A 20,643-nucleotide genomic window follows, 5' to 3' on the forward strand; every position below is an offset into this window, starting at 1 on the left:
ATGTTTGTCCTCATTTATATATACTTTTTCTACCTAAAGCATTAGCCAGACCCCCACTTTGGGGTCAAAGTGTAGATGGGTAACGGATGGTAATAGTCTGAATTGAGGAGTAGGCAGGCCTGGAAAGCAACTTGATGTTTTGTTCAGAATCGGCTGTGAGGCCATAGGGCCCTGAACAGCCAGACCTGGCACCTGAGAGCTGGCCAAGCGACACACGTGGCTCCCGGGTCTCCTCGCCACCCCACTGCACCCTGCACAGCCCATGCCCTGGCGAGACGGCGGTGGGAGCTGGCCTGCAACAGCCAGTGGAGTGGCAGTCCTGCGTGTGCCGGGGCGCCCTTCCACGGTAACCAGATGTCTCAGAGCTGAGCGTGGGCCCATATTTACATCAGGGACGCTGGACAGGAGCATATTCATGTTCACAAGTTTACCAAAATGCTGAGACTGTGTTTCAGTAAGTGAACGCAGAGCATACGCAGGGCAGGAAAAGCCATGGTAATACATGGGAGATACCAGTGTGTCTGAAAGACCTTAATTATGGGCTCCTGTGCTGAATAACTAAAAGCTGAAGGAGCTGTCTCTCAGGACTGCTATTGAAAAATGAAGAGTGCGCCGAAACCAGTTTGGCTCAGTGGATAGAGCGTCGGCCTGTGGACTGAAGGGTCCCAGGTTCGATTCCGGTCAAGGGCATGTACCTTGGTTGCGGGCATATCCCCAGTAGGAGATGTGCAGGAGGCAGCTGATTGATGTTTCTCTCTCATCGATGTTTCTGACTCTCTATCTCTCTCCCTTCCTCTCTGTAAAAAATCAATAAAATATATTAAAAAAAGAAAAGAAAAAAAAAGAAAAATGAAGAGTGCGTGGGCGTCCCACAGAGAAGCTAAGCCCAAAAGGGAGAAGGAAGGAAGGACAGGGACCTGGAATGTCCCCGCCATGGCTGTGCTGGTTTTCACTGGGCTGGCTGGCTGGGCTAAGTGGGAGGGCTTCTGTAACTGGTACCCGATGACTCAGTTGTCAAGGAGGTGTGTCCAGTGGATGGTGGCCACATCCCACTCTGCCAAGCAAAATTCAGTTTGGAGACACTTATTTGTTCAACTATGTCAAATAATTTTGAAAAAATTAACAAAATGGATACTTTTCTAGCAAAATGTACATGCTCACACTTACCCTAGAGGAGAGGAAAAAGTTGAATTGGCCCATTATTAGAGAAAAATGATTGATGGACCTAAAGCCACTGCCGCCCAAAAGCTCCAGGTATAGCTTTCAACAGTGGGTACTCCCAGCTGTCGAGGACACCCACCTCCTTCTACTTACATGACCCCAGCGCAAGAGAGACTATGGGCACTTAGATGCCAGGCCTGGCCCGTAAGGCAGCACCACAGTGACAGCTGCCGAGTGGTCTCACTCTGCCTGTAGGCGGAACCATCCCAGAGGCTCCAGGAGCAAATGGCGGGGATGGGGTGTGTTTGTGTTAGACCGGAAGCATGCCTTGTGTTGGAAAGATGGTAATGGAAGTCAGCATATTCACCAGTCAACAATTGAGCAACAGGAAAACCTCTTATTGGCTCATCTCTGTAGATGCTGAAAATATATTTGATAAAATTCAACATCTCTTGATTAAAAAATGACTACTCTTAATAAGATTGAAACAGGTATATTTTTCTTAACATGATTTTAAAACATGGAGATCAGACATTTCTTTTAGAGTCGGGGTTAAGACAGATAGATACCTGGTATAACCATGATTATTTAGTATAGTTCTAGGAGCTCTAACTAGTGCACCTAATAATTAAACATGAGAAAGAAGACTAAAATATTGGAATGTTAAAATGGAGAATCGAAGCTGTTTTAATATTTGCAAGTCATATTGCATATTTACACATTTACATAGTTGCAAATCATAATTACAAATATTGTTATGTACCTGGAGCATACATATTTACAAATCATATTTACACATATGATTATGCATCTGAACAACTCAGGAGAATGCCTAGAATTTAGTAATGAAGTTCATACATAGCAGTCAGTAGCATTGTTATCCTTCTGAACAGAAGAAACCCCTTTGTGATCATCAGATACACAGGCATGTACTTGGGAAACACGATCTATATGAAGGCAGATGAGCCCAGTGAAAAGTTGAAGAGAGGACGGATGGATGAAGGCACAGGCAGCTTATGCAGAATTAGTAACTTTTGGGGGTAGGTGCTCAATAAATGGCATTTATTTTTAATTCAGGCGATTACTGTCCAACTTACCCAGATTGTCACTCAGATTCTGCTTGTCATTTTACTGAAATCTCTTAGTGTGTGTGTATTGATTTGGGCTTTACGTTTTTTGAAGACAGAGTCTGTTATGGCATCTAAAGTTTTCATGATTAGAATAATTTTGTGTAATGTGTGGTATAATTCAGGTTGGTGAGAATAGCCCTCTGAATTAAAAAAAAATTTTAAAAACCTGATTACATCATTCCTGGTGGGAATGCAGACTGGTGCAGCCACTATGGAAGACAGTATGGAGTTTCCTCAAAAAACTGGAAATGGAACTCCCATTTGACCCTGTGATCCCACTTCTAGGAATTTATCCCAAGAAACCAGAAACACCAATCAGAAAGGATATATGCACCTATATGTTCATAGCAGCACAATTCACCATAGCTAAGATCTGGAAACAGCCTAAATGCCCATCAGTAGATGAATGGATTAGAAAACTGTGGTACATCTACATGATGGAATACTATGCTGCTGTAAGAAAGAAGGAACTCTTACCATTTGCAACAGCATGGATGGAGCTGGAGAGCATTATGCTAAGTGAAATAAGCCAGTCAATGAAGGAAAAATACCACATGATCTCACTCATTCATGGATAATAGAGACCATTATAAACTTTTGAACAATAATAGATTCAGAGGCAGAGCTGCCTCACACAGATTGTCAAACTGCAGCGGGAAGGCCGGGGAGGGTTGGGGGGCAGGAGGGAGGGGGTTAAGAGATCAACTGAAGGGCTTGTATGCATGCATATGAGCATAACCAATGGACATAAGACGCTGGGGGGTAGGGGAAGCCGGGGTATTGTCAAGGGCGGGGGGGAAAAAAGGACATATATGTAATACCCTTTGTAATGCTTTAAGCAATAAAAAAAAAATTAAAAAAAAACCAAAAAAAAACACCTGATTACATCATTCAACAGTCATTCATTCACTCATTCATTTGTTTGGCAGATTACTGTGAATGTTATTGATTTTTAAGATGAGACCTGTAACATGAGAAGAACAGTTCAGTTTGGATGTTAACGTAACTATTCTCTGGGACCTTTTTCTCTCTTTAGTTTGAGAGCAGGCATCGTCCTGTTCACCTACAACCGCCAAACAGGAAGTATACACAGAGTGGCGAACAGTGTTGTTTCTAGATGTAAATACCTATTTCAATTGGGAACAATTGCTAAAAACTTCATGGTGTAAATGACTGACTGCAGCTTTATGGACTGGTGACCAGAACTTTTGTTCATCTTTAAATCTGGCAGGTCTCCCAGGAAACACAGTGTCAGGATGTAAGTAACAGAATCTCTATTCACATTGGCTTAAATAGCTACTTAATCCTATATGCAGTGGAAGGTTTGGAGGGGGAGGCTGCTGGTGGGCTGGTGGCTCCGAGTGTTACCGGGGCTCCAGCTCTCTTATCCCCCCATCCTGCTATTTCCTGTGCCCATGGAAGTCCCTCTTGGATCAAGGTTGGATGCCCCCATCAGATCCTCACACTGCACTCTGCAAAAGCAGGAAGGAAATGCACGGAGCACTGTTCAAAAACCAAAACGAGAAATCCCACCTTTTTTGCAAAAGAAGAAACTTTTATAAAACTTTATAGTTTGGGAAAATTTTAGATTTACAGCCAGATTGCAAATAGCGCAGAGTCCCTGTACCTCCCTCCCATGAACATCAGACACAACAGTGGTACCTTTGTCAGAGCTGAGAAATTAACATCAATTCAACAGTATTGACTAAACCACAGACTTTATTTGGGTCATACCAGGTTTCCACTGATGCCCCTTTCCTGTCCCAGGGTCCCATCCAGGGACCTGCATTAAGTCGCTGTGTCTCCTCAGTTTCCTCTGGCAGTGGCATTCCTCAGTCTTGCCTCCACGTGTACAGGACACTCACCATGAATGGAGCTTATAGGACAGGATGTGTTCTGGGTTAGTCCGGGAGTGAGGGTGAGTGAGTGTGAAAGTCAGGACACAACTAGACATGACTGTAGACTTTATAACAATGTACACTTAGGCTACACTAAATTTATAGAACAACCTGCGATTAAATTAGGCACAAGAGAACATGATACATCAAGACACCCTGTAAAAATGGGGCGTATGAGGCTACTGCCAGTGTAACACGGCTACTGTTTATCCCAAACTTTTTCTGTAAGTAAAAGAGTACACTCTAGAATAACGATGGAAAGTGTAGTGAATGCATAAACCTGTAACATGGTTGTTTATCATCATCATCTAGTCTCACTTTCTGTACATAAGTGTAGGGGCTGCACTGTACACGACAGGCAGCATCACCACACGAGTGAGGAGTGTTGTGCCGGGACCATGTGATCACAGCTATGATGGCACTGAGCAACAGGCGTTTTTCAGCTCCATTTTAATCTAGGGGACCACCGTTGTCTGTGCTGCCCGTCGTTGACTGAACATCATTATGTAGCTGTGACTGTATGTACATGTATCAAATTCTCACGTTGTACACCTTGAGCTCAGACAATGTTATATGTCAATTCTACCGCAATATAAGTGGGGGAAAAGAGAAAGGTCAGCGAGACATGTTACAACCTAGAAAGACACATGAGCACCACACGAGAACTCGGCATGTGACGAGGGTGGCATTTCTGTCAGAGAAGATGGGTTATTTAGTGTGTTCTGACACAGTGTGGTAAAAACATCCGAATCCACTTCTCAGCCCTTACACCAGTCACTTCTAAACGGGACAGAGATATACCGAATTTCATCAAATCTAAGAGTATCAAAGTAGAATGCTCCATTTTCTATACTTTTCAGGAAGGAAAAAGAAAACCAGTGCCAGAATATAAGAAAAAATCAAAAGAATTAAAAGCCCAGCCAACATGGCTCAGTGGTTGAGCATGGACCTATGAACCAGGAGGTCATGGTTTGATTCCCAGTCAGGGCACATGCCCGGGTTGTGGCTCAACCCAGGATCATGCAGGAGCTAGCCCATCAATGATTCCCTCTCATCATTGATGTTTCTCTCTCTCTCTCCCTTCCTCTCTGAAATCAGTAAAAATATTTTAAAAATAAAATTTATGATTTAATTTTCTTTAAATACAAAGTTTATTGAGAAAAGATATTGTGGCCCTAGCCAGTTTTGCTCAGTGAGTAGAGCGTCAGCCTGTGGACTGAAGGGTCCCTGTTCAGTTTCGGTCAAGGGCACATGCCTGGGTTGTGGGCTCAATCCCCAGTAAGGGCCATGCAGGAGGCAGCCAAGCAATGATTGATTGTCATCATTGATATTTTGTTCTCTCTCTCCCTCTCCCTTCCTCTCTGAAATAAAAAAAAAGACATTGTGACTTATACTCCCACTTTTTTTTGAATCATCATGTGATAACTTAGTGCTCAATTACAACATCTGGAACATTTTTTACGTGCTGGCCGAAACCTCAGCAGTCCTTCTGGTGTTCATCTGGTTCCGTCTCTGCAATAGCCAGCTACGGTTTTGTCTGCGTGTTTCTTACGGAAACCCTTTTACGAGTATTGGCAGTTAAGTTCTAATATTTCCAGAATGATTCCTAGCAGCTCCATGAGATCAACACAATTATTAAGCTATCTTTAATTAAAGCCTTGAATTTTCCATTTCAATCAAATTATTAAACACTTTGGTGAAAAAATAATGAGTATTGAAATGTTATTGCCCCAAACATGTAAATTTGCTGCATATATTTGCAAAAAGTGAGGCCATAAATCAAAATTGCAATGATATGTTCTTATTCATAGTTTCTTTTTGAAATTCTTGTAAACATTGGACATCTGAGAACATCTGGTTAATTCTGGCCACAGTAGATTTGAAATTCAGATACTTTCTATATCTTTTCCTTTTGGATTGTCATCAATTCTCTCTGGTTAAAAACAACTGAAGTTTTATTTAAAATGTTTTATTCTATGAGGCTGACCGTGTCCTCAATGATGAGCACGCATTGTGGTGAGCCCCCTTGGGCCTGGACCCCACTTGGACCCAGTGGTGGTGGGAGCCCCCTGGGCACAGGGGCATGTCATGTGAGCCAGTGAGGATGGCCATCTTTTGGTTTATGGATGGACTGAGGCTGATCCTGGCAAGCGAGCTGTGGCTTAGGGAGCCTGGGTTTCCCCTTTAATTTATAGTGGTCTGTGGAATGCCCCCTGAAACTCTGGGGGGAGGGAATCCCCAGTGAATGGGTTCAGGAGGCTGGTGAGCAGCCTCAGGTTGGGGAGCCTTACAGCTGAGCAGACAGTACAAAGTGTGGAGTGTGGCTGAAATGACAGTAAGTCTGCAGTTTGACAGATGAAGTTTCTCTTGAGCCCACGCCTGGAAGTGTGAAAGCCCATGAGGCTATTTGAATGTTAACTGAGGGCCCAGATGAGGGGTGAGCTCTGGCGCGCTGGGTCCTGGGCTCATTGCCGCTGGGGGCATTCTTCTGAGCATCGGGTCCCTGTCTGGGCTAGTGTTGGCCCATCTCTGGGAGGACTGCCTGGCTCTGCCAATTGGAGGCATTTGGATCACCCCTGCTTCCTGCCTGAGTGCTGGTCCTTTTCACCTGCCCGTGGGCCCCTGGAGAGGCCTGTGGAGGCCCGGCAGCTACCAGTGGACTGGCATCGTCCCAGGTGGGCTTTAGCAGGAGATGGGCACTCACCCCATGAGCTTACTCAGGCCAGAGTGGGTGGAGAGGGTTTGCATAAGCTGGGGCACCTGCAGAACCCACAGGAAGGACACCTGTCAGCTGTGGGCACTGAATGGACAGTATCGACCTGGCTTGAAATCGTAAGGTTAGTAACCAAAGCAATCTAACCACATCCACAATCATTTGGAAACTAGTGAAAAGGGGAAAAGACTAGAATGATCCCACTTCCCCAGACAGACCACAACCATCTGAGTGTATTTACTTCTAGGCTTTTCCCCGCAGAAGTCGTTTATTTGAAATTCTGTGAGCAGTGTTTACGTTGATGAGGAGTCAAGTATGAACTCAGACAGCTGCTCCTTGGCGCCGCCCTCAGGGCTGCCTTTCCGGCCAGCCCTGCTCATGCCCAGGGGCCTTGATCTCCTGTGCGGTTGAGCCGCCAGGGTCCTGCTGGTCAGGGGTGTGGGGGACCCTGAAGTGTTGCCTGCCTGGTTTCCTTCTTACTCGTACAATAGCTTGCCTCTCACACTTGCTGCCGAAAGGCCTGTCTGACATAATTATGTGGCCCTGTCTGCTCCTGTACCATGCATGGCACTTTGGGGAGAGGATTTCTCTGGGTGGCTCCAGGACAGATCTCCCTGCACCCCAGCTGCCGCCTCACCTGTCACAGTTCAGAATGAGGTAATGCGTTAGTGCTGGGCATTGCCCTGGCTTCTAGGACCCAGTCCCTGGGGAGTTGGGGGTCCCAGCCCTGGATGGAGAGGGGCAAGAACCCTTGTCTTGGCTTCCGGCTGTGGGTGGCTGTCCAAGGCCGTGGTAGCTGGAGAGGCTTCAGGCTGGGATGTCGTCCTTCTCCCTGCTCCTCTGTCCTCTCCCTCCCGGCACTCTGCCCGCTCTGGGGCCTAAACTGCACACAACACAGGTTGTTGTGTGCAGTTCCACTTGGCTGGCTAGCGGTGCGCATCTTGGAATATTCTAGGTTATCTTGGAATACAAACTTGTCTGCATTACTTTAAGTATTAGGCATTTACCTTCTATATTAAGCACAGGTCTCAGTGGACTCGCGTCTCGCCTGTGCCGACTGGAGCTCACACTTTCTGAGAGTTGGGGTTCTGTACCCAGAACACATGGGCCAGCTGTCCTCCCACAGCTGGACCCAAGTTCCAGAACAGACCTCTGTGTGCTGCTGGGGTGGGCGCTGCTGGTGTCTGCTCTCTTCTCCCTCCTTCCCCCAAATGCAGGTCACAGTCAACCAGATTGGCGTGAGGCCACTGAAGGGCCGAGAGCTGCAGCTGTAAGGGCCAGTTCTTGGGGGCTCGGGAAACTTTGAGGGGAACCTTGGAAGGGGGACTTTGAGGAGTGTTGGGGGACTCCGAGGGGCAGGAGCACAGGCAGGGAGGAGAGCACAGGGCATTCCCAGGCAGGGCGCTGCGCCTGAAGAGAAGTTCAAAGGACAACACCAGCCCCCTACCCCCACCCCCCGGGCAAGCGCTGACTGTGGCTGGTGAAGAGCGGTGAGTGCCAGGCTCCGTCTCACATGGTGAAGTAATGTAGAGAGGTGAGGTCAGCAAGGCAGCGGGAGGCCCACACCCACCAGTGTCATCTCTGGGTGTGTGACTTCTCGAGTGGCAGATTTATCTGGGCTGTGACACACCTGGCCGGAGTCAGTGACAAGTGTGACCAGGGGAAGCACTCGGGACCCAGCTTAGGCCCACGTCGGAGTGGGAAGAGAGTGCATTAGTCCAGGGCCCGCACAGGGGCCTAACCCGCTGGGTGCAGTTGGGGATAACTTCTCTAGGAGGGGACCCAAAGGAGGGGTCTCGGGGCCTTGGCAGAGATGCCCAGAGGACAAAAAAGGGCGTGGCCATTGCCTGAAGGGCTGATGGTGGGCGTGATGGCTGATCGGCACAGCCATTTCTGTCTTGGAGAGGCCTGGCATCTGCGGGCAGGGGCAGTGTGCTTCCCTGAGCACTTCTCTGAGACACAGGGCAGCATGCTCTGTCCCCCTGGGGCACCCTTCGCTCTGGTTCTAGCCCATTTGTTTTGGGGAACCTCGAGCCCCTAATTTGAGACAGGAGCCTTGAGGAGCTTAGCGGCTGCCCCTTGGCGGTGCAGAACAGCCCTGACATTGAGATTTCTGGATGTTTTGAGATCAGGCTCTGTACTGAATTTGTATTGAAAGAAAACCAGGAATTCTAAAATTAAAATATTCGGGAAAGAGTTATTTAACCCTTGGGAGGTTATGCCCGTATAAAAAACTTTGCCAAACACTGATTTAATGTCCATAAAAAAAGACAAGGGCCCTCATTTCGTTGTGTCTGTTTTAAATACTGTGGAACGTGACCCTGTTTGGACCATAGTTGAGCGGCTGGGCCTCCCTCCCGCCACATGGCCGTGTGCCTTATGTTTTTATGTGGTTTTAGTGCAAACAATAGCCATATAGAGTCTGCAGTACGTACGTGGAGGACGTCAGCCAGCACTTAGTAACAACTTGCTGCTTGTCCCCTGCTGGTCTCTGCAAACTGGAGTGGTGTGAGCCTCTCCTGTCCCAGAGCGGAGTCAAAGACACCTCCTCCGCCTGGTCCCTCAGCAGTGTGTGCTGCTGTGTGGGCGTGGACTGCGCCCTGGGCGGTTTGTGTTTCCCGGGGCACTGAGGTGTGGGAGGGCCCAGCGGCTGTGGGGAAGAAGTCTCAGGTGTGGTGTACCTGTCGGCAGGTGTGGCTCCTGCCCCCCCTTTTCCATCATCTCCCCGGGTCCTTGACTGTGGACCAGATGTTAGGCATCAGGCCCTGGAGGCTCCGGTGCTCCTGGTGGGGGGTCCGGTCCATGTGGTGGAGCTGCCCTGGGCATGGGCAATTCCCCAACAGGAATGCTGTGCAGATCCGAGTGTGGTAGCCTCGGGGACAGGGCACACAGAGGCTGCCGCATCCTCTCTGACCTAAGGGCAGGCCAGGTGCACAGTCGCCTGTGCATATTCCCGCATGTGTGTGTCCAGGCCCAGGAGGAAGATTTGGGGACCAAGGACAGGGCCTGTGGTGCACTTAGCTCCAAGTTTCCCAGGGTGAGCCTCAGCTAGTGACAGGGCTGGTCAGAGGTCATGCCTGCCCTGTCCCCTCCTCTTCTCCTCCACTTCCTCCCTGTCCACACCCCTTCCTCCCCCTCCACACTCCCTCTTCCCCATCCACATCCCTTCCTCCCCATCCACATCCCCTCCTCCCCATCACAACCCCCCTCCCCATCCACCTCCCCTCTTTCCTACAACCCCTGTCCTCCCCCTCCACATCCCCTTCTCCCCCTCTACACCCCCTTCTCCCCCTCTACACTCCCTTCTCCCCCTTCACATCCCCTCCTCCCCTTTCACATCCCCTGCTTCCCATCCACACCCCCTCCTCATTCCCCACTTTGTTAGGCTCCTGACTCGTCCTCCCTCTTCTTGGTGACCAGTGGGCAACTGTGTAGGGAGAGTTGGTGTCTTTCTTGGCTGTGGGCCCATCAAATTAGCTCTGTGTGCTGACTCCCTTGGCTCCATCCCCCTGAGCTCATGCCAGCCTTGGGGCTTTCAGCTGACCGCTGACAGCAGGGCCCTGGCCACTGGGTGGTCCTTGGCTCCAGCTTTGGTGGATGTAGGCCAGAGGGAGAGGTGATGTTAAGTGGGTACTTGGGAACACTGGCTCCCTTGTGGGAGGAGGTAGAACAGAGAGGAAGTGAGGGGGGCAAAGGGGAGGGCGGCAGTCCTTGACCTTGAGAAGTTGGCTGGGGTTGGCGGCAACAGCATGAAGTTCTGTCTTCCCCAAGCCTGGCGAGAGCCCAGTGGAAGGTCCTCTGCTGCACTGGGGCCCCCATAGGAGAGGGGCTGGGGGTGCCCGGCCTCCCCGAGTTGAGGATAAGTTGGACCAGTGTTTGTGGTGTGCCCTCTCCTGCAGCCTGGGGACCTGCCCCGCTTGGGGTGGGATGTGACACTGCCCAGCTCAGGGCGTGGTGGCATCGTTATGACTGCCAGTGAATGGAAGGATCAGCTGGGAAGATTTCTCACATGGTGACTTGACAGGGGCCTACTTTTAGACTAAAGTTATTCAGGACTTGAATTTTAAGATTTTTAAAAAATTTCCAGACTCAAATTGTAGAGAAGAGAAGTTTGGGCTTTACTGCTTCAAGACCTGGACCTTCTTTCTGTGGCTCCTGACTCTCTGTTTTCCTCATGGGCCCACAGCTGCCCAGAGGGATGGGCTGCGGACGGTCCCCTGCCCGAAAGGACCTGCACCATGCAGTGCTGCCCTGCTGCTGGGCCTCGCTGGACCAGCTGTCGTTGAATAACCTGCCTGAGGGTTCCAGGCTGGGCCTCTTGGTTGGAGAGGAGACAGCTGGCGTGGGTTCCGTTTGAGACGTGGAAGAGCACTCACCATGTCCCGGTGCAGATTCACAGACAGGACCGTCAGCTTCAGCCCTCTTAGCTTTTAATTTTAAATGATCTCCCAACATTTATTATAAAGATTGAAGTTGCCAAAAGGAATAGGACATTACATATCAACACTTGATACCCCCCACTTCGATTGCCACTAACATTTTACTATCCGTGTTTCATCACACATTTACCCATATATCCATCCATCAAGTGTTCTGGTGTTTATGCATCTCAGAGTAAGTTGCAGACAACAGCATACTTCCCGCCGAAGTAGCTAGAGTTCAATATTGGTTTAGTTTTTTTCTTTTGATAGAAAATTTACCTACAGTGAAATGTGCACATTTAAGTAGACATTTACTGAGTTTGACAAATGCTTATGTTGAACCCAAACCATTCTCAGAATGTAGGGTGTGACCATCACCCCAGAAGATAGCCTGTACCCTTTGGCCCTTGTCCCCATCCTGAGGGAGCCAGGCAGGCTCTGCTTACTCGGGTCCTGGGAGTCAGACTCAGCCTCTCCAAGATGGTTGTGAAGTTGGTCCGCTTTGTTGCCCGAGGTCCTTCCTTTTGTGGCCGAGCGGTTAGTTTCTGACCGTACCTCGGCCTTTGGCTCTTCTCTGTGTGTGCACCCCTGGGCTTGTCTCACGTTTTGGCTGCTACGTGAACATTCCTGTACAGATCCGTTTGCGAACACATTTTCGTTTCTCTTAGGTAACTTCACCTGCAAGTGGAGTCAGTGAGTCGTGAGGTGGGTGTGTGTTTAGTTTCCTCAGAAACTGCCAGAACTTTTCCCAAAGTGGTCACACCGTTTTACATCACACTTCAACGTGTTCCTCCTTCTTCCCAGTGTTTGCTGTTGGGTCTTCATCATGTTCGCCATTCTGGTGGGTGCGCAGTGGTATCTCCTTGTGGTTTTAATCTGCGTCTCCCTGACGGCTAATGATGTTGAGCACCTTTGTAGGTGCTTACTGGCCATCTGTGTATTTTTTGTTTTTGGTCAAGTGTTTATTCCTGTGGCTTGCCCGTTGTCATTGTGTTACGTGTTTGCATGACTGAGCCGCAGGAGTTTATGTGCCCCACACACCAGCCCTTTCAGATATTCTCTCCCACGCTTCCTGCGTCTTCTCGGTGGTGGTTTCAATGACCACAAGTTTCAGGTAAGATTTCCTAATGACGACTGCTTTCTGTGCCCTGAGAAATCTCTGCCTACTGCCACATCGGCGAGACATTCTCCCCTTGATTCCTTCATGGTCTCACCTTTTACATTTAGCCTCTTCTTTCATCTCAGGTGACTTTTGTGTCTGGTGCGAGGCCATGGTTGAGATTTAGTTTTTCCATGTGGACATCAGTTAATCCTTAACCATCTGTTAAGATTTTGTTTCCCAGGGGGATTGCTTGGGCACCTTTGATGAAAATCAAAGTATCGGTGTGTGTCTCTTCCTGGACTCTGTTCTGTTCTGTTGATGTGTTATTGAGGTTTATTCCGGGACCATCTGTCTTGATTACTGTAGCTTTACAGGAAGCCTTGAGACCAGTGCAAGTCCTCTCACTCTGTTGTTCTTTTAAAGATTGCTTTGGGTCTGCAAGGCCTGTCGCATGTCCAGCGGCACTGCTGAGATGAAGACCCTCGTCCCACCCAATCCACAGATCACCGTGGGCAGACATTTTAACACTTCCGAGTCTTCTGCTAATGGAGACCACACATCACTTTGTTTATTTAGGTCTTTTAAGTTCTCTCAGTAGTATTTTGTAGCTTTCAGCATAGAGGTCTTGTATCTTTTGTTAAATGTATTTCTACACAACTTATGTTTTTTGGATGCTATTGTAAATGGTATTTTAAAACATTTTATTTTCCAATTATTTGCTGTTGTTAGATAGAAATGCAAATGAGTTTCTGCGTGTTAACTTTGTACCCTATGACCTTGCTAAAATGTAGCTTTTCAGAGTCCTTAAGGCTGTTTATGTCAACAGTCAGCACCTGCAAATAGCCCGCTGTGCAACTGTCTCTGACGTGGTGCCTTCTCTCTCTGCCTCCTGCTCTGGTCAGGACCTCGACTCCATGACTCCACGTGAACCAGGATGTTGAGCCTGTAAGCATGGTGGTAGCTGGAGGTTGCTTTTTCTTGTTTTAGATGTTCTTTTATTAAACTGAGGACGTTTTCTTCTATTTCTTATGTTGCTGTGTGTGTTTTTTAACTATGAAAGAAGTTGAATGCTGACAAATGCATTTTCTGCATTTATTGAAATGATCCTGTAGTTTTTCTCTTTTAGTCCGTAAGTGTGGTGAATTACATTGATTTTCAACCAAACTATCATTCCTGGGCTAAACCCTACTTGGTTGTATTATATTCTCTTTCTTACATATTTCTGCATTTGGTTTGTGTATGTGTTCATAAGAGATATTGGTCTGTAATTTTCTTTCTTTGCCACGTCTTTGAATGTCTTTGTCAGGGTTTGGTATTAGGGTTATGGTGATTTCATAGAACAAACCAGAAATTATTCTCTCCTCTATTTTGAAAGAGCCATTAAGATTGCTGGTGTTTCTTCCTTTAGTGATTAATGGAATTCCCTAGTGAAACCATCAGTGTAACATGGGAAGGTTTTTGATACAAATCCAATTTCTCTAACAGATAAAAGTTTTGTTTCATTGTGTCATTTTATTTTTTAAGGAATTTGTCCATTTCTCCTGAGCTGTCACATTTGTTGGTATTGCTCAGAGACTCTCTATTGCTCTTTTAAAAAAATATTTTAGAGAGAGCGAGAAAGGAAGGGAAAAGGATGGAGAGATAGAAACATCAATGAGAAAGAAACATCTGCAATCGGCTGCCTCCTGCACGCCCCCTACTGGGAATTGAGCCTGCAACCCAGGCATGTGCCCTGACTGGGAATGGAACCATGACCTCTTGGTTCATAGGTCAACACTCAACCACTGAGCCACGCTGGCCGGGCTCTCCTATTGCTCTTTCAATTCCTACATTGATAACCTTTGGTTTCTGATATTGGTCACGTGAGTCCTTTTTTTTAATGACCATCATACCTAGTGGTTTATCAGTTTTACTGATTTGTTTAAGAGCCAGATTTTGGGTTGGCTAGCTTCTTTATATTGTTCGCTGCCTGCCCTTTTGTTGGAGTTTCTGCCTCTGACTGTTCCATTGTGTGACCAGGATGGCGCTCACTGGCACACTTGGCTCTGACCTGCCCAGAGAGAGTTCTCTCCTTTGTCACTTCTTCAAGACCTTGGTTGGGCTGCATTCACGTTCTTTAGAACCCATGCTGCTAAATTAAATTTATGTACTTTTTTCCTTCCTGGGAATTCTCTCCTCCTTCCATAGCTGGTCTTCATCCCCCAGGACCTAGTTTGTGTTTAGCCCTTTCTCCATGGACACCTTTTCCCACCTGTGAGCAGGAGGCCACATGCTGTGGCAGGAGGAGGTGGCACTGTGGAGTCTGGGGTGCCCTTTGGGTCATAGTGGAGCCAGCTCACCTCCCAAAGCTCCAGGTGACTACTTCATTCCACCGGAACCAGAGCTGGGAACTCGCCATATGTCCCTGAAACCCAGCTCCTGCCTTTGTCTGTGGATGAGCGATGCTGTAGCAGCGTGGGAACGCCTGCCACTTAAGGAGTCCAGTGTGTCGTGTGAGAAAGGGGCAGAGGAAAGTGTGTTTTGAGGCTGGCCTTGCCGTGTCTGGGCTGGGCCTGTGTTCTCCCTGCAGACGTGGACCTCCATCGGAAGACACAGAATCTTCCTGTCTTTCTCCCAGGCCTCAACCGGCTCCCACTCTCAGTTGCAGTCGGGATTCATCTCCCGCAGAAGGGAGCACCCTCCGTGAAGGGAGAAGACACAGGCTCTCAAACCACTGACAGCTACTGGCAGCCACCTCCTCTGGGACACCTTTCCCCAGAACATAGTCAGTGGTGTATCCCAACCCTGTAACTTGTCACAAGGGGCTCTGGAAGCCACCTTGCTGACCAGTCGCAGTGGACAGCCTGCTGGAGGGGCAGGTGATGGGTGACTGCATCGTCGTTGGTGGTGTGGTGATGGGGTCCCAGGGCACCAAGGTGATAGCAGTGTAGGCAGCTGTAGTTTTATTTTTTGCTCCCCCCCCCCCCGCTGAGTGTCCCAAAATGTCTGATATGAGTATGAGTCACTTTTGAAAAGAATTTTGTTAAAAATTGGACAGAGAGATACATTGCACGTTAAAAGCAGCAGTGCCCTAACTCTGGTCCAGGAAGAGTTGCCCACCCCGTCCCCGACCAGTCTCATCTCCCGACAGCTCACCATTCCCCCTGGACTCTCCTGCTGGTGTTTATTGTGGGCGTGGAGTTTGATTTCCATCATCTGTGATCTTCTGTGGACCGCCATGTGCTGGCCTCCCCGCTGCCTGCTCCGTCCTGGTGCGTTTGGGGGTCAGGCCGCCTGGGCCGCGTCCTCTGGACCAGGTGCAAGCTGTTTGCAGAGGACCACATGGTGTGCTCTGATTTTATTCCTTCCCAGTCTTCTCCTATAAACCCACTTGGAAAAGAAAACAAAGAGAACCAGCGTGAGGACAACAGCACATAAACTGTTGGAAAAGTTTGGAGGATGGAAAGGATAGGGTTCCCTGGGAAGCAGAGGGGCCACATGAAGAGCCTCCCTACCCTCTGCCCCGCCCGGCCAGCTGTCCCCTCACTGGGGGTCTTGGCACAGCTGGTTGGATATTTTGGCCGAAGTCACTATGGAGGGGGAAAGCAGTGGTGTTGGGAGACTTCCTGGGAAGAGAGCGCCCAGGGGACGGAGGCTCTGTAGCGGGTGGGGGGATATGCTGAGATCACAGGGCGAGGCTGTTGCCATGTGATGTGTAAAACTGCCTGGGGTTTCAGGCTTCTATTCTGCTCTGTTCCACATCTGGTGCTTGGAGTTCAGCCGGATACACGTCTGTTGGGAAATGGGCCCCAGTTTGGTCTTAGCCGGATGGTTGGCCTGCACAGAACGTGCCCGGCAAGTCGATCATATCGTTTTCAGGGGCCATTATTTCCTGGCGGGGCCAGGATTTCCCAGGATTGCTGTGTTTCTTAGAATTTAATCCTGTGTGATGGTAAATTATTTTTTTTAATTGTTTTATTGTTTCAGGGTGTGGATTTATTTTTTTATGTTTATTGATTTTTTTTTAGACAGAGGAAGAGAGAAGGATAGAGAGATAGAAACATGGATAAGATGTTTCTTATGTTCAGTTGGCTTCCTCCTGCACACCCCCGACTAGGGATAGAGCCCACAACCTAGGCATGTGCCCTGACCAGGAATTGAACCGTGACCTCCTAGTTCATGGTCCGACACTCAACCTCTGAGCCACACTGACCGGGCTGATAAATTATTTTAAATATATTATGATCTGGGACACCCTTAAAGGGAAAATGTCTATGTTGTTATAAATTCATCAAGGCCTTCTTCCCAGGGGATTAAGGTTTTAAGAGGATGCATCTTTGTGAGAAGTTTTGGCATAATTTGGAGAGACTTAAGCAGCTTTTTCTTCGTGCTTAATGAAAGAGGAGGGTATTTCTAGCTGCCCTTCACAGGAAGACCTTGCTCTTTGAGTTTCCTTTTCTTTCTCATTCTCTCTCTCTTTTTTTCCTTCTCATTCTCTTGCTGAGTCTGGATAGCTGAAGGGATGGAGGCCAGAGTGGAGAGGTGGACATGGGAGATCAGTGTGCGACCCTGGCCCCCAGGCTGCTGCCTGCCTGCCCCCTCTCGCACTTGTCATTTGGTGGAGGGCTGGCCGTCACTTCCTTCTACAAGCCTATTTTTAGCCTCAGTATATTTCTGACTGCACAGACAAGATTTCCCTTCACATGAGAGGAAACGGTTTTCCGCAGGGATAAGCGAGTGCCGGGGCCAGGATTTCCTGCGGATCGCGCAGCGCGGCCCCTGCACTGGAGGCCCCTGCACTGGAGGCCCCGGGTCTGCAGGGTGAAGGAGCCCAGGGTGCTTGTGTTAAATGGCTCAGGCTTGAAGGTGCTAAGGATCGATGTGAGGAACATGCGGTTGGGTGCTATGTGCAGGGTCCTATCGTCACCTCTTGGAGTGTGGGTCTGCTGTCTCAGAGCGGGTTAACCTCCAGGGTTGGGATGCTCCCTCCAGGACTGGGGTGGTGCCTTTGAGTCCCCATCTGCCCTCAGCCCAGGTTCCAGCACAGCTTCTGGAGCCAAGATGTCCTTTCTGCTCCCAAGAGCGATGCCTGTGCTGCCAGTGACGCCTCAGCTTCGTGTGGCCAAGGAAGCAGCAGCCCCTCTCTCTCCTGCAGGACCCAGGGACCAAGGGGCTTCAGCGTAGGAGTCAGAATGGGGGCTCCTGGTTCCTTAACCCTGACACCTGGGGGGAAGCGATGCCCATGGGCAGTCCTGGTGGGGTGGGCTTTCCAGTGCCTTTGACCACCGTGACCATCCTCAGACTCTGGGTGGGGGCTCCCTTCTGCGCAGCCGCTCTCGGCGTTCAGCATCTTCGTTCCGTGTGCACTCTCACAGCCCGGCTGTTGGCTTCCTCAGCAAACTCCTCCTTCCAGGCACCTTTACAGGTTCGAACTGCACACCTGTAGTCAGGCAGGATGTGCCTACAACAGTGACAGAGATGGGGGTCCCTTTCTTCAAAACTGTCCTCTCCTGGCGTGAGAGCCAGAGATGGACCTGGTTCCAGGCCTGCCCCTCCCCTCCCTGTGCAGACTGGGTGTGTGCTGTTTGGGGGTGGAGGGTGGCACTCACCCACACATCCCTATGTTGGGTGCCCTGCAGGCAGCATGGGGACATGTATGCTGTGGGTGGATGGGTGTTCTCACTGTGTACCTCAGAATCCTGACAGCACATCTCATGGTCCATTCGAACCAGGTTTCATGGATTCTGACATGTCCATTTGTACCATGTTTCACAGATTCTGACATGTACATGTGTACCATGTTTCACAGATTCTGACATGTACATTTGTACAGTATTTCATGGGTTCTGACATGTACATTTGTACAGTATTTCATGGATTCTGACATGTACATTTGTACAGTATTTCATGGGTTCTGACATGTACATTTGTACAGTATTTCATGGGTTCTGACATGTACATTTGTACAGTATTTCATGGGTTCTAACATGTACTTTTGTACCATATTTCAGGGATTCTGAGATGTACATTTTTACTGTACTTCATGGATACTAAGAATTACATTTTTCACATTTTAGAGAAGAGTCTTCGTGTTCCAAAACTCCTGGGGTGCTGACATAGTGGCATTTGGATTCAGTGAAATGTGATAGTGGTCACTGGTGAAGGCGTGCTGTGGGTGAGAGAACCTCCCTCCCAGTGCTGCTGCATCCTCATGGTCTGGATCTGTCCTGCGGGAAGAGGGTGCTGTCATCTCTGTCCCTGATGGGACCCTGGGCTGGAGGAGCCAGTGCCTCTCCCAGGGCCCTGCAAGGAGACTGGGGGTTAGCATCCCGGCCCTGTTGCCCTTGGAGCCTAGTTCCTTCTCTGTGAAACAGGCTGCAGAGCAGGGAGGCAATGGGTAAAGAGGGCGGCAGCAGAGGCTGCGCTGAGGGAGGGGCTGCTGGAGCTGGCGTGCCCACACCGAGAAGCCCGGTGCCCAGGCAGCGTGTGGGGTTCGCTCCAAGGCTCTCGACGAGGGATGGTCGCTTGGAGTCCTGACTGGTGTGGTAGGATGAGCCACCAGGACCAGTGCGATCCTCCAGGCTGGCCAGACTGTCATCTGTAGGCAACCATGGAGGGGTCAGGTGGGGGTGATTCCTGGAGCTTGGAGAGAGGTGGCTGGAGGGGCTATTCAGAGAGAGCTGAGTTCTCCACTGAGGATCACAGGCTGCACACCCTGGCCGCACCCTTTATCTGCTCAGTTCTGCCAGGACTTGCCCTGGTCCCAGGCAGCGGGGGGCTGGCCAATGTCCACCGCAGGCCCACCTCCCAGGGTACAGGGGGGTTGCAGAGGAGAGTGGGTGGGTGGGGGAACTGGTTAGAAAGTAAGTTGTAAACATTGTGATGCTCAGAGAGACATCAGAGGCACCCCCACACGTGAGTGCTTTCCCATCTAAGCACATGGTCTTCACTCCGGCCATTTGTCCTGGGACAAAGGTATCTACGTACAGTTTGCAGTCATGTCACCCCAGTTGCCTCCACCAGCCTTGATGGTGCTTATTACTCCTTTTTCCTGGCTTGTGCTCAAGGCTCACCTGCCAAGCTGGGGGTCACAGCTCTGTAGCCTGTCATCCCAGCCTCCTCACCCATCTTTGGTGTTTCTAACCTTGACATTGTGAAGCGTCTGGACCACTCATCCAGTAAGATATCCCACTGTTGGGGTCTCTGCTTGTTTCTCCATTTTCATTTTGGGTTAGACGTCATTTTAGCAAAGCACCTAGGTGAGTGGGGGTGTACCCCGCCTTCGCCTCCAGCGGCCCACTGCCAGCTCTCACCTGGGAGAAAAGTGAATGTCTCTTCACATGGACGTTGTGTGGAGACCTTTCCTGTGACTCCTCTGTTTGGGTCTTTTGCCCATTTTTTTTTTAATCAGACTTTTTGTTGTTTTTCCTTGACTTTAAAAGATATATTTTTTTTTATTGATTTCAGAGAGGAAGGGAGAGGGAGAGAGAGATAGAAGCATCAATGATGAGAGAGAATCATTGCTCGACTGCATCCTGCATGCCCCCCACTGGGGACTGAGCCTGCAACCTGGACATGTGCCCTGACCAGGAATTGAACCATGACCTCCTGGTTCATAGTTCAACTTTCAACAACTGAGCCACCCTAGCCAGGCTTGCTTGACTTTTAAGAGTTCATCAAACATTAGGAAGACTAACTCTGTATGTGTGATTTATGCTACAAACATTTTCAATCAGTCTTGACATTTGTCTTTCTATTTTGCTTATGGTTTTTGACATTCAGAGGTGTGTGTTTTTCTTTACTGCAGTTTTAAAAATGGTGTTTGGATTTTGAGTCAGTATATTTTTCCATATGAACTTTAGCATCAGCCTATCTAGCTCGGGCCGGGTGGGGCGGGTCACTTACTGGTGGTGGGACAGTGTCATTTATAGACCGACCTGGAGAGAACAGATGGCTTTATGGCGCTGAGTCACCTTCCTGAGAACCAGGGAGGTCGTCCTTTGACTCAGGGCTACTTTCGTCTCTGCCAGGAAGGGTTTAATGTGTTTCTCTTACAAAATTTTCACTTTTTGTTGTTAATCCTCAGCTGAGGATTTTTTTCCCATTGATTTTTAGAGAGAGTGGAAGGGAGAGGGAAAGACAGAGAGAGAGAAACGTTGATCACACTGCTGGTTGCCTCTTGCAGGCCTCCCCGACCAGCACTAGGGATTGAGCCTGCAACCTAGGCATTCGCCCTAGA

Source organism: Myotis lucifugus, unplaced genomic scaffold, assembly GCF_000147115.1.
Source record: "Myotis lucifugus unplaced genomic scaffold, Myoluc2.0 scaffold_1059, whole genome shotgun sequence".
Classification (NCBI taxonomy): domain Eukaryota; kingdom Metazoa; phylum Chordata; class Mammalia; order Chiroptera; family Vespertilionidae; genus Myotis; species Myotis lucifugus.